An 11,503-nucleotide genomic window follows, 5' to 3' on the forward strand; every position below is an offset into this window, starting at 1 on the left:
ATATATATATATAGCACTGTGATCCAGGGATATCTGATTCCAGTGCCAATTTATTTCTGTACACTTCTGAATGACATGATTTTAATAAAAATGTGGTAATGATAGCAATGCATGCTTGCTGCAGTCCTGCTCTCTTCCTGGGTTATAGGTGCCTTCTGCAGTCAGAGTTCACTAACTTTTGTGGCTGCTATCCCTTGATATGATGTCATGACCCAGATCTCCATCCTGTCATGCCTTTCTTTTTTATAGGGTTGCAGAGGTGTTTTTAAGATTATCACAGCGCAATATTAAAAAAGATTCTTAAAAGGTGATAAGCCACTCCAGATTGTTTCACGATAAAGGGAGTAGGTTTAGTATTCCACATATAAGATTTTCAGACACTTTGTCTTCTAACATATCCTGCATTTGTATATTTGCACAAGCTGTTGCGTGGCTTGGTTGCTTAGCACAAGAAACAGAACGATTGCTGCTTTCACATTGGGGGAGAAAATGAAAGGGACGATTTGATTGGATGCTACTTGATATGAACAATCCTTACTCTAGTTTTCCTAAATGGTAATATATGGGCATGGTCACATTACTTATGTGTAATAATGAGTTTTAGGGAAATGTGCACACACAAGTACACTGATGGCATTCATTTTCACCCGCACCGCAACCTGCTAACACGTGATAATACACAGCAGGTGCAAGTTATGAAAAGTGGAGTTCGGGTTCATTTTAAACCATTTGCAATGGCTCTGATTTACTAAAGTTTCTGAAAGACTGGAGAAGATAGACCATCATAGGAAAACCTGTAATAAATCACTGTGTGGCATGCACATGACTAATTGAATTAATTGTGTGTTGCAGAAGTTTCTCGATTTTTATGCGTTGAGTTTTAATTGGCTGCATTGTACAACCCCATTCAAAAATCTATGTGCTATGTCACACTGTGTTCTGCTGACTAGGCCTAGATAGTATACAGGTAGTGTTACTAAAGCCCCCCTTTTTTGTTTGGTTTATTCCAGTTTTGGAAAAATTGGTCAGGCTTTGACAAGTTTGTCATGGTCCACACTTTGGGGGAGCTTCACTTGAGTTAAGTGCGTGATCCAAGGGACCCTTGTCTTCAGGTGGCATCTGACTGAGAGGATTTCCTTTTCTTTGGATGGATTTCCTCTTACTTCCTGTTATATTGGGATAGGAAATTCTTCCCAAGGCTATAATATATATACTAAATATATATACTATATGCTAAACTGAACTTTACACTGAACTGAACTTTAGCACAAATATGGCGAATGCCCTAGAGTCATTATTGTGATGCAGACTATTCTACAAGATCCATTTCAAATTGTATTGAAGATGTTTAAAACAATATTTTTTATTTATTTACTGAATACACAACAGTGCTCAACCCAGAAATTTTTTTGAGCCGGGTGGGAAGAAATTGTAGGTGGGTGGCAGCCCCTGTATTGTGACCAAACTCTTTAGTAACTACCCAAAAACAGCCGGGTGGGTGCTGAAAAGTGCCGGGTGGTGCACCCAGCTAAAAGGGCCTGGGGAGAACCCTGCACAACACAAATGGTTAAAAAAAGTGTGTGCGCAAAATATTGTATTTATCTTGTTTTATGCTTTCAAAACAACTGTGAGTAGGACATATGTTATAGGAATACCGCTGGACAGGACAGAGAACTGATGCCCAAACTAAGTGTTTGAGAAGACAAGATGGATACAGTCATGTAATCTGCCCAAGTTTTACCAAACCTAAAAATATTGTTCAGTAACCCACACACATTACTATGGTACCTGTAATGTCACCACAAATTTTGAGAGGCCACAAGCCAAAAACAGGTGTGAAGAATTCTCAATGCCAATCATTTGAGCAAATCAGAAATGTAAAATTTTTGGTTTGATGCAAATAGAAATAAATGGTAATCTGCAATATTAAACTATCACATTGTTTGTTACATAAGCTTTTATCACTCCCTGTGACATCCCTAAGCCTGTGATTTTCCTGCAGGTGCAGCACCAGGGAGCCATTTTCCCTAATGACATCAATATGCCTCCAAGAACTACATCTCCCAAAAGCCATCTACTTAAATACAGTGTATGGACAGCTTATTAGAAAGTCTGTCTTAATAGTCAAAGCTGCATTGTTTTGCTGGGAAAGAAATCCGTTCATGCACGTAGAATAGAATAGAGTAAGGAGCGGATAAGCAACGTTAAGTACAAGTATGCAGGCCTGACGACTCTGGTTGTAACTTTGGCTCTGTCTTGTCAGCTCGAATAGGAAGAGAGGCCAGAAATCTGTCAGTTGTACAGGTAATTCCTGCTCTTAACCTAAAATAGGGGGTATGTTCATGTTGGACATATACTGAATGGGTTTTTTTCTCCGACTTATGTTTTTCAGTTGAAAAATCAGCCCTACATATTTAAGGCCAATTTTAATAAAAACTGTGACGGTGTTAGGTCAGTGTTTCCCAACCAGGGTTACTCAAGAGGTTGCTAGGGGTTCCCTAAACAATGAGCAATCTGTGCCTCTCGGATCACTTTCCGTAACACCAGTGATCCTTATGGTAATATGTAAGGAAGGCATTCTTCTTACTGGCCAACATTGTAAGAGATATTCTTCCCAATGACTATCACACTAATGTACTGTGAGCTGTAAATGTAGTATTTATAGAAAGGGTTCCCTGAGATCTGAAAATGATTTCAACTCTTCCCCACTGTTAAAAAGTTTGAGAGAGCTGTTTGGTGGTTTACTGTTTAAGTAGTTGTGTGTTCTAGAATGGTTTAGGTAAAACTCAGACTTCAGTTACCTTGAGAATTGCCATTCCTCATTGGTCTCCATACAAACTTGGCATTTAGGAATTGTCATTAAGAAAATTCTTGGCAGACCTACAACATTGGTAGATTTTCCCAGTGGTTGCAACTAAGGATATGTTCTGAAGGCATCAATTTGACATAAGAACATTGAGAATTGTTTACAAGTGCCTTTGACCTACATTTGACTATCTACTCACCTGCACTTGACCTGTTACAACTAGGTTTTGCATTCCTCTAGACTTAAATGGGAATTTCAACACACCTGACATCAATAAAAGCTTCTAATGTCATTATGTCCTTATTGTTTGGGGGATCACAATAAAAATATTTTGTGCCCTCATGGTGTGTAAGTATGTTGTATTAATGAAATAGAACAAATTTAAAATTCTCCTAGTTAAATAAATTCTAATTCTGGGCTGTAACAACACAAAATGTGGAAGATTCCAGAGAGCATAGAATCCATTTTTTTTTGCAAAGATTTTGGCATCCCTAACGCCAAATTAGCTTTTAGTTTTCTGCTATAGGTGATATCTAATAAATTAGAATTTAAGAAAGGGTTCATTACCTGACTTGTGCTGAATACTAGAAGAGCAATAGCAAACCTTTTTTATGAGTCACTTCTGGGGAATCATGTGCCAGGAATTTTATTCTGTGGATAGCTGCTTTAATGAGAGCCTAATCTCATTTTATCTCATAGTACGCTCTTTAAATAGGTCCTATTTTCTCATTCGCACACCCTGATTTATTAAAGCTTTTTAAGACCGGAGAAGATAGACTATCATGGGTGATCCAGCAAACCTGCAATGGATCTGCTTCAAGATTGAAAACATTTGCCAACTATTGGCAAATAGTTTTTAGAAAATCAGTGCCCAGGTTTACTGGATCACCCACATTCACCCATGATGGTCTATCTTTTCCAGTTATAGAGAGGTTTAATAAATCGGACCCATTGTGTAGTAAAATTACAAAAATCTGTAGTCTGCTTGTTCTTTGAGTTTAGATCATCTCTTCTGTAAGCCTACACACTTAAGACTGACTCACTCAAAGTATTGGTACTTCTAGCAGTTTGGTAATTATAGTATTAGTTTTTAAAGACCTGAAATGCCCCATTTTAACTTTCTCGTCTGCAAGGCCTAACATGTAATAACATGTCTGATCAGAGGATGCTGATATCCAAGTGATGGCCCTGTGCTGCCCTCTGACTTGAATGAGATGTGAATAATCAATTTGCAGAGATTAGAGTTAGATATCTCCTGCTTCTATAGGTAATATAGCAATAGACAAATGTGCAGTGATATGACATCCTGGGGATTACAGTTGTTGTCTTCCACAGACTTACCTACCTTCAAATTCATCTCCTGAAGCAAAGCCGAAAATACATTGTTGCCATATTTGTATTTTGCATAGAGTTATGAACTCTCCCATGACAAAACTATTTCAGTGCCATTGGTTGTCCCTTGATGCACAGGGTGTTTCCTTTTGGCATCAAGCATTGGACAGAGCTGTGGGGAAGTGATTAAAAGGTAAATATATGCTGCTAAATGAGCAAAGCACGTGTTTGCTTTAGGGCCCAATCACACTTGTGTGTATAGCAGTACATTGCAGTCAGTTCATATACTGAATGGCATCCTGAGACACTTATACAGTAAGCCTACATGTAGCATGACATGTTTGGTATGTTGGAAAATGTTTTGCATTTTAGCTTACCGTATTTTTTGCCATATAGGACGCACCCAATTTTAAAGGAGGAAAATCCAGAAAAAAAAAGATTCTGAAAGATTATTCCCTTTCTGATCACTCATGTGCCATTCATACCAGTATTCCCCTTCTGATCACTCATGTGCCATTCAAATTCCCTTTCTGATCACTCTGTGCCATTCAAATTCCCTTTCTGATCACTCTGTGCCATTCAAATTCCCTTTCTGATCACTCTGGCCATTCAAATTCCCTTTCTGATCACTCTGTGCCATTCAAATTCCCTTTCTGATCACTCTGTGCCATTCAAATTCCCTTTCTGATCACTCTGTGCTGTTCTTACCTTTTTTTCCCACTGTACGGCAGTTAGGGCAGGGATCAGCAGGGGGCGCTGTGCTGGCTTCTTTCGCTCTGCACTGCAGCCAGGAGGAGACACACACTGCAGCCAGAGAGAGGAGAAGACACACGCAGCCAGAGAGGACAGGAGATACACGCAGGATCGGGTATCGGGTGAGTATAGTATTTTAATTATTTTATAACACATTTGTCGTATAAGACGCACCAACTTTTCCCCCCCAGTTTTGGGGAAGAAAAAGTGCGTCTTATACGGCAAAAAATACGGTATGTTGTAGTTCATTGCAGTGCTCTGCTCTCAGCCACACAGAGTGGTAGTGCACAGCACTCTAAAGATATGAGTGGGCCCCATAAGTTTTTCAGTCAAGCGGTATAAAACAGCACTAAAAGCTCCAAATACCGAATGAGGAGTGCTGTTATTGTTGACCTCCCCTTCTGTAAATTGTTCTTTTCCACAATGTCAGTGGTTTTTTGTTTTGTTTTTTTTTTTTACTTATCTGGCAAGGAAATCTGTTGTACATAATTTGTTCACCACTTTATTAAAGCTTCATTTACACTGTGCAGGTTTATGGGTAATTGCTACTCCACCTAGAACCTTACCAACTGCATACAAATTGACTGGCCAAAAAGTGTACTTGGAGTACGTTAACAGATTTTGGTGCAGGGACATTGAAATGTGGTCACTCAATCACAATACCTGTGTTCAATCTGTGCCCACAGCATTCACACTTAGGACTGTTTTTGCATAGTTTTTATTATTTTTAAATTCTGCAGTGAAAATACTCTGTCATAGTTAAATGGTACATTCATGAGTGTACAGATACATTTGAGTTTAGTTCTAAAAAACAAGTGTTCATCTCTGTACCTGACAAGTGCTAAGATGATGACCTAACAAATGTATAAATATCAAGAGGTCAATACTGGAAGCTGCAGCTTTAGGGTGAAGGACAAATCTACAGTATTGCCTGTCCTAACATGCATTTTTTAAGACTGGGAGTACAGGAGTGCCAAGGTTCACTTCAAGAGAAATTCCAGACAAAAGGTTCATTTTCCAGGGGACTTTGTAGGCACAATTATTATTTTAGGACCTTTCGTTGTAAAATTTGCTTTTAAAGTTTAACCCCTGTTGTGTCTGTAATGATTATGATGGAGTAGTTCTGCTTACAACATGCCGTGTTATTAGACCTTATAACAGCTATGTTTACTCTGGCTGGAAGCTTCTATTTGCTTTAGTGGCCATAGGCCTACAGTCATATTGTGGACATGATTTTTGGCTGGTAGGCCACTTGTCACATTCATTATTGTTGCTGTGGCTCCAACTAGTTCCCTCACCACCACTGCCAGCAAAGTACCACTGTTTTGTTTACATGGAGGGCAATCTTTCATAGTGTATTTGCACCTGGAAATGATTATTCATGAGCACTTCCTGGTGCAGCATAATTTATGTGCTGGTTAGAAGAGAGGGAGACTGTCTTGGATGTCTTTATTCAGCATACAGTTCAGTTTGACAGACCGTGTTTTGTTGATGTGGGCTGATAATGATTTTAGTGTGTTTTCTGGCCGGCACAGTGACTAGGAAGCCAACTGTCTTTTCTTTCAGCAGTCCTCTTTTAGCATCTTAGTGTGCATTGGCTGCTCAATAATTTTCCGCATTATTGGTCTGCATTAATGCATGTTCACCTGCAACAATTAACCTACGTCTGTTGCTTACCACATAACTCTAAGTGGGTCCTTAACGCTGATAATTCAAAAAAAGAAAAATGGTTTGACTGCCTGAGGTAAAACATTGAGATATATATATATATATATATAATCAATGTGATATATATATCGATGCTGGGATACTTGGGCTAGTAAGCAGTAGAATTCACATAACTAGCTGCTATTTGAGGTCTATGGTTAAACTACGGACTTCCTAAATTATCAGTCAATTTACTACTCTCAGGTTGACAGAGCAGTGTTGTTCAAGAAATGCGGTATGCATTTTATGGGTGCTGTATTAGTCTATTTAAGACACATTTTTATGTTGTCTGTTCAGTGAGCTCCATAACAATCCATACAACAGACATGCCTGTAGTGCTGAATAAACAGAGAAATCCATTTGTCGGCTGTAAATTGAGGTGAATTCAACTTTAACCCTTCCCTATTCCCCCAAAAAAGTTTGCTTTGACAGTATAAATGCAGGAGATGAATGCAAGCTCCCATGTTTTATTGGCCTACACATAAATATTCCGTGTCACATGGAAGTGCAGTACAGAGTGGCAAACCACATTGCATGGTAATGCATTTCCACAACGTTGTCCCTGTGGTTGCAGCGCTTCCTTCATATGTGAAAAAGCAACCGTGCAACCAGAAGCAACTTGTTGCTTTTAGGAACCAGATCTGCTGCCAGAAACACAAGAGGCCTCAGAACAGCAGTTTAGCTGCATACAGGTCAACCGAAAGCCCGAAATAGCCCTAAACCTCCCTATTAAAAGAGCTCCAAAACTCACAATTCCCACCTGATTGCATGTGGATTTTGTACCTGTATGGTTAGAAGCATATTATATCTAAAAATCTGTTTTTATACCCAGCCAAAGAAACCCCAAGTCCAGGCCATACTGGACCTCAAAAAGTGGTCAAGGTGTTGAAATGAGTTTTATAAGTGATCGTATAGATTTAGAAATTAAAAAAAAACAAACCAGTGGCTTACCGCATAAAAGAATACATATATCTATATATTTGGTTTATTTCTCTTTTGTGGCATTCTCATATTGATTGTTTATAAGGTACCAGTTTAATTTTTGAATAGGTTATGACTGAAAGGCAATATGTCTCTTGCGTTCGAAGCTAAATAAGTATAGGGAGCTAAACGGAGCAGTTAACAAATGTTTCCTACATTTGCCACTTACAGTAGTTTAGAGAGAAACTTTGTTCCCCTCCAGTCCTTAGACAAAAGCGTAATAGTGTAATGGTAACCCTTGATATTTAAATACATTTTAAAATCTAGATTCAGCCGTGTTACAAACATTATTGCAATGATCTCAATGGTGGTTAGTTACTTGAACACTTAATGTTTTAATCATTTTAAAAGAGGATTACTTTTCTTTCTTAGTCTTATATTGGCTTTGCAGCATATTTTAAATATTTGTGCATGAAAACTTATTAGGTGCACAGAAAACCTGTATGTATTACACTGATTTCTATTTTTGAATTACTAAACTAGATTATATAATTATGTTGGGGCATGACTTAAAAAAATCATTTCAAAATGTATCCCTTATGTATCAATCTCTCACCTATGTATCTATAAGCATTGTGGAGAAAAAGAAGAGGAGAGTAGAGAAAAAAAGTTTCCAACATAGTTGTCAGCCTGGTAAACAACCAGCAGAGGTTTCTAAGCTTTTAGAAACTGATTGAAATGCTCTCTAGTGTCTTTGCTGTATTTGTTGTTAAATTCCATGATCCTACCAATAGTATAAAGGGAAAGTAGTGTTCTGCGAGAATTCTCCATTCTGGTAACTGCCCCTACCTACATTTTTTAAGTCTAGTGATATCACATAAGTAACTAGAGGTTACTTCCTACAATGTAAAATAATAATGTTGAAGCATGATCTAGAGCAGGGGTCCCGAACCGCAGCGGGGTCAGGAGAAGGATCCCGCTTGGAGGGGCATGCACGCCACTCGCTTACGGATCACAGGCTCAGGGCAGTGGATGGGTTCTGTACCCATTGGGTGGGTTCTGGCATCATGATGTGACTGTGGGGGAAGTGAGTGACACATGGCTCCCCGCACATGCGCGGTCCAGAGTTCCTGCATTTAGTGGTCTGCAAGCTTCAAAAGGTTTGGGACCACTGATCTAGAGGGTGAGAGGGAGGTTTGACAGTGAATTTGATTAATTAGTACACATACTTCTATTAATCACTTTTTGTTCTGCCGAGAATATTCTGATACTGCATTGGGGTTATCCCTTTCTGTGATAAAAAACAAACATTTTAAGGTATGTGAAATTTTTTTCTTTTTTTTTTTTTTTATTCATTGAAAGTGATCGGCCCAATAAACATGATTTTAAATTTTTGCAATATTCTGTATGTATCTAAAGGCCACGGGTGGATATCCATGAGCCTCTAGCTTCTGCAAGAGGATGTAATCTCCAAAACGACCCAAAAAAAAAAAAAAAAACACACTTGCCTTCAATCCCACTGAGTAGTCGATCCGTCTGGAGGGTTCTTCCATCGGGTCCCACGATGTCCTGCTATTTTCTCTCTGTTCTTCCGTGTTCTTCCTTTGTCACCCGACGCAGGCGCCGGGTGAAGTAGATGGGGGGAAAAAAAACTTGCCAATATCACTGCGTGTGCTTGAGGTCGGCAATTTCTTTCCCTTTTGGTGAAAGAAGATGCTCAGGCATGTGCAGAAGAGCCTCCTGGGATGGAATGTGTGACTTGGGCATCCTGGCAAGCTCTGCTCTTCTATGCGATCAAGAATTTGATTGGTGACCCCCCCCATTTTTATTTTTTTTTTACTAAAAAAAAGGGTGTTGCACTTTAAAAAAAAAAAAAAAAAACTAAGAAAATTTTTACCTAGCATAAGAAGGGTTGTCTACCCTTTTTTATGTAAAGTGAAAATTCTTAGTTTAAGTACGCTTTCAGTGTAAAGTTTAACAAAAGAATGATCTGACCTTTTAGTAGTGATATTGTTATTATTAGTTTTGAAATGACCATATGTTTCAAGTAAAATTTTAAATTCTAAATTTTAAAATCTTATGTGACTGATTGTTAGATGTTGAGGGTAGAATATGTGTCCATTTACACCCATGTGTTTTCATTACCATTTGTTAGGCATATAGATGATTTTTTTTTTTTTTTTTTTACTTTAAAGCCCTAATACCCGGTTATATTCTGTGCTTCTAGAAAAACATCCAGTTTTTTCTTAAAGCAATCTATAGTAGTTGCTGAAACTACTTCCTGAGGGAGCCGATTCCACATTTTCACAGACCTTACACTGCATATTCCAGATGTGGTCTGACCAATGCTTTGTACAAGGGCAGGATTATGTCTCCATCTCTGCAGTCTATTCCTCTTTTAATACAAGAAAGTACTTTACTAGCTTTAGATATTGTAGCTTGGCATTGCATGGTGTTAGGTATATGATCTACCAGAACCCCCAGATCCTTTTCCATTTCTGACTCCCCCAAATGTATTCTACCTAGAATAGCCCCCAAGTGTATAACTTTACATTTATCTATATTAAATTGACTGCCAAATCAAACAGTACATCCACGTCTGCATGTAGATTATAGACATCTTGTATAGACCTAATTCCATTACATAGTTTGCTGTCATCTGCAAACACAGAAATGGTACTTTTCATCCCAAACTCTATATCATTTATAAAGATGTTAAACAGTAAAGGTCCCAACACTGAACCCTGGGATACACCACTAATAACCTTGGACCATTCAGAGTATGACTCATTTATCACTACTCTCCAGTTGGAGTCTTTAAGCTAGTTTTCTAACCATTTACAGGTTGACCTTTCTAAACCTATTGACCCTAACTTCCATATTAACCGTCTGTGGGGTACAGTGTCAAATGCTTTAGCAAATTTCAAGTACACTACAGTTAGGTCCATAAATATTAGGACAGAGACAACTTTTTTCTAGTTTTGGTTCTGTACATTACCACAAATAATTTTAAATGAAACAACTCAGATGGAGTTGAACTGCAGACTTTCAGCTTTATTTCAGTGGGTTGAACAAAAAGATTGCATAAAAATGTGAGAAACTAATGCCTTTTTAACACAATCACTTTAACACAATCAGAATTCATTCAGCTGCTTCTGTCCTGTGTCACATCATGGATAACCACTAGTGTCCCAGTGCCACTGGCAGCCATGCACGCCCAAGCCATCATACTGCCTCCGCCATGTTTTACAGATGATGTGCTATGCTTTGGATCTTTAGCTGTTCCACGCCTTCCCCATACTTTTTTCTTGCCATCATCCTGGTAAAGGTTGATCTTGGTTTCATCTGTCCAAAGAATGTGTTTCCAGAACTGTGGTGGCTTTTTTTCTAGATGTTTTTGAGTAAAGTCCAATCTAGCCTTTCTATTCTTGAGGCTTATGAGTGGCTTGCACCTTGCAGTGCACCCTTTGTATTTACTTTCATGCAGTCTTCTCCTTATGGTAGACTTGGATATCGATACGACTACTTCCTGGAGAGTGTTGTTCACTTGGTTGGCTGTTGTGAAGGGGTTTCTCTTCACCATGGAAATGATTCTGTACCAAACTGTAGATTTTTCCACTCCTAATATTGTAGAAATTTCTAGGATGTTTTTTTTCTGTTTTTGCAGCGTAAGGATGGCTTGTTTCACCTGCATGGAGAGCTCCTTCAACCGCATGTTGTCTGTTCACAGCAAAATCTTCCACATACAAGCACCCCCCCCTCACAAATAAACTCCAGGGCTTTTTTCTGCTTAATTGATAATCACATAACAAAGGAATTGCCCACACCAGCCAATGAAATAGTCTTTGAGTCAATTGTCCATTTACTTTTGAGCCCCTGAAATGAAGTGATTGTGTAAAAAAGGCTTTAGTTCCTCACATTTTTATGCAATCTTTTTGTTCAACCCACTGAATTAAAGCTGAAAGTCTGCAGTTCAACTGCATC

General features: G+C 38.6%; 1 protein-coding gene across 1 annotated transcript in view; it reads left to right on the forward strand.

The window, feature by feature from the left end:
* PPP2CB (protein phosphatase 2 catalytic subunit beta) overlaps nt 1-11,503 on the forward strand; it is a 19,093-nt gene that overhangs the window by 727 nt on the left and 6,863 nt on the right. The window lies entirely within an intron of this gene.

Source organism: Pyxicephalus adspersus, chromosome 3 (genome assembly GCF_032062135.1).
Source record: "Pyxicephalus adspersus chromosome 3, UCB_Pads_2.0, whole genome shotgun sequence".
NCBI classification, from domain to species: Eukaryota; Metazoa; Chordata; class Amphibia; order Anura; family Pyxicephalidae; genus Pyxicephalus; species Pyxicephalus adspersus.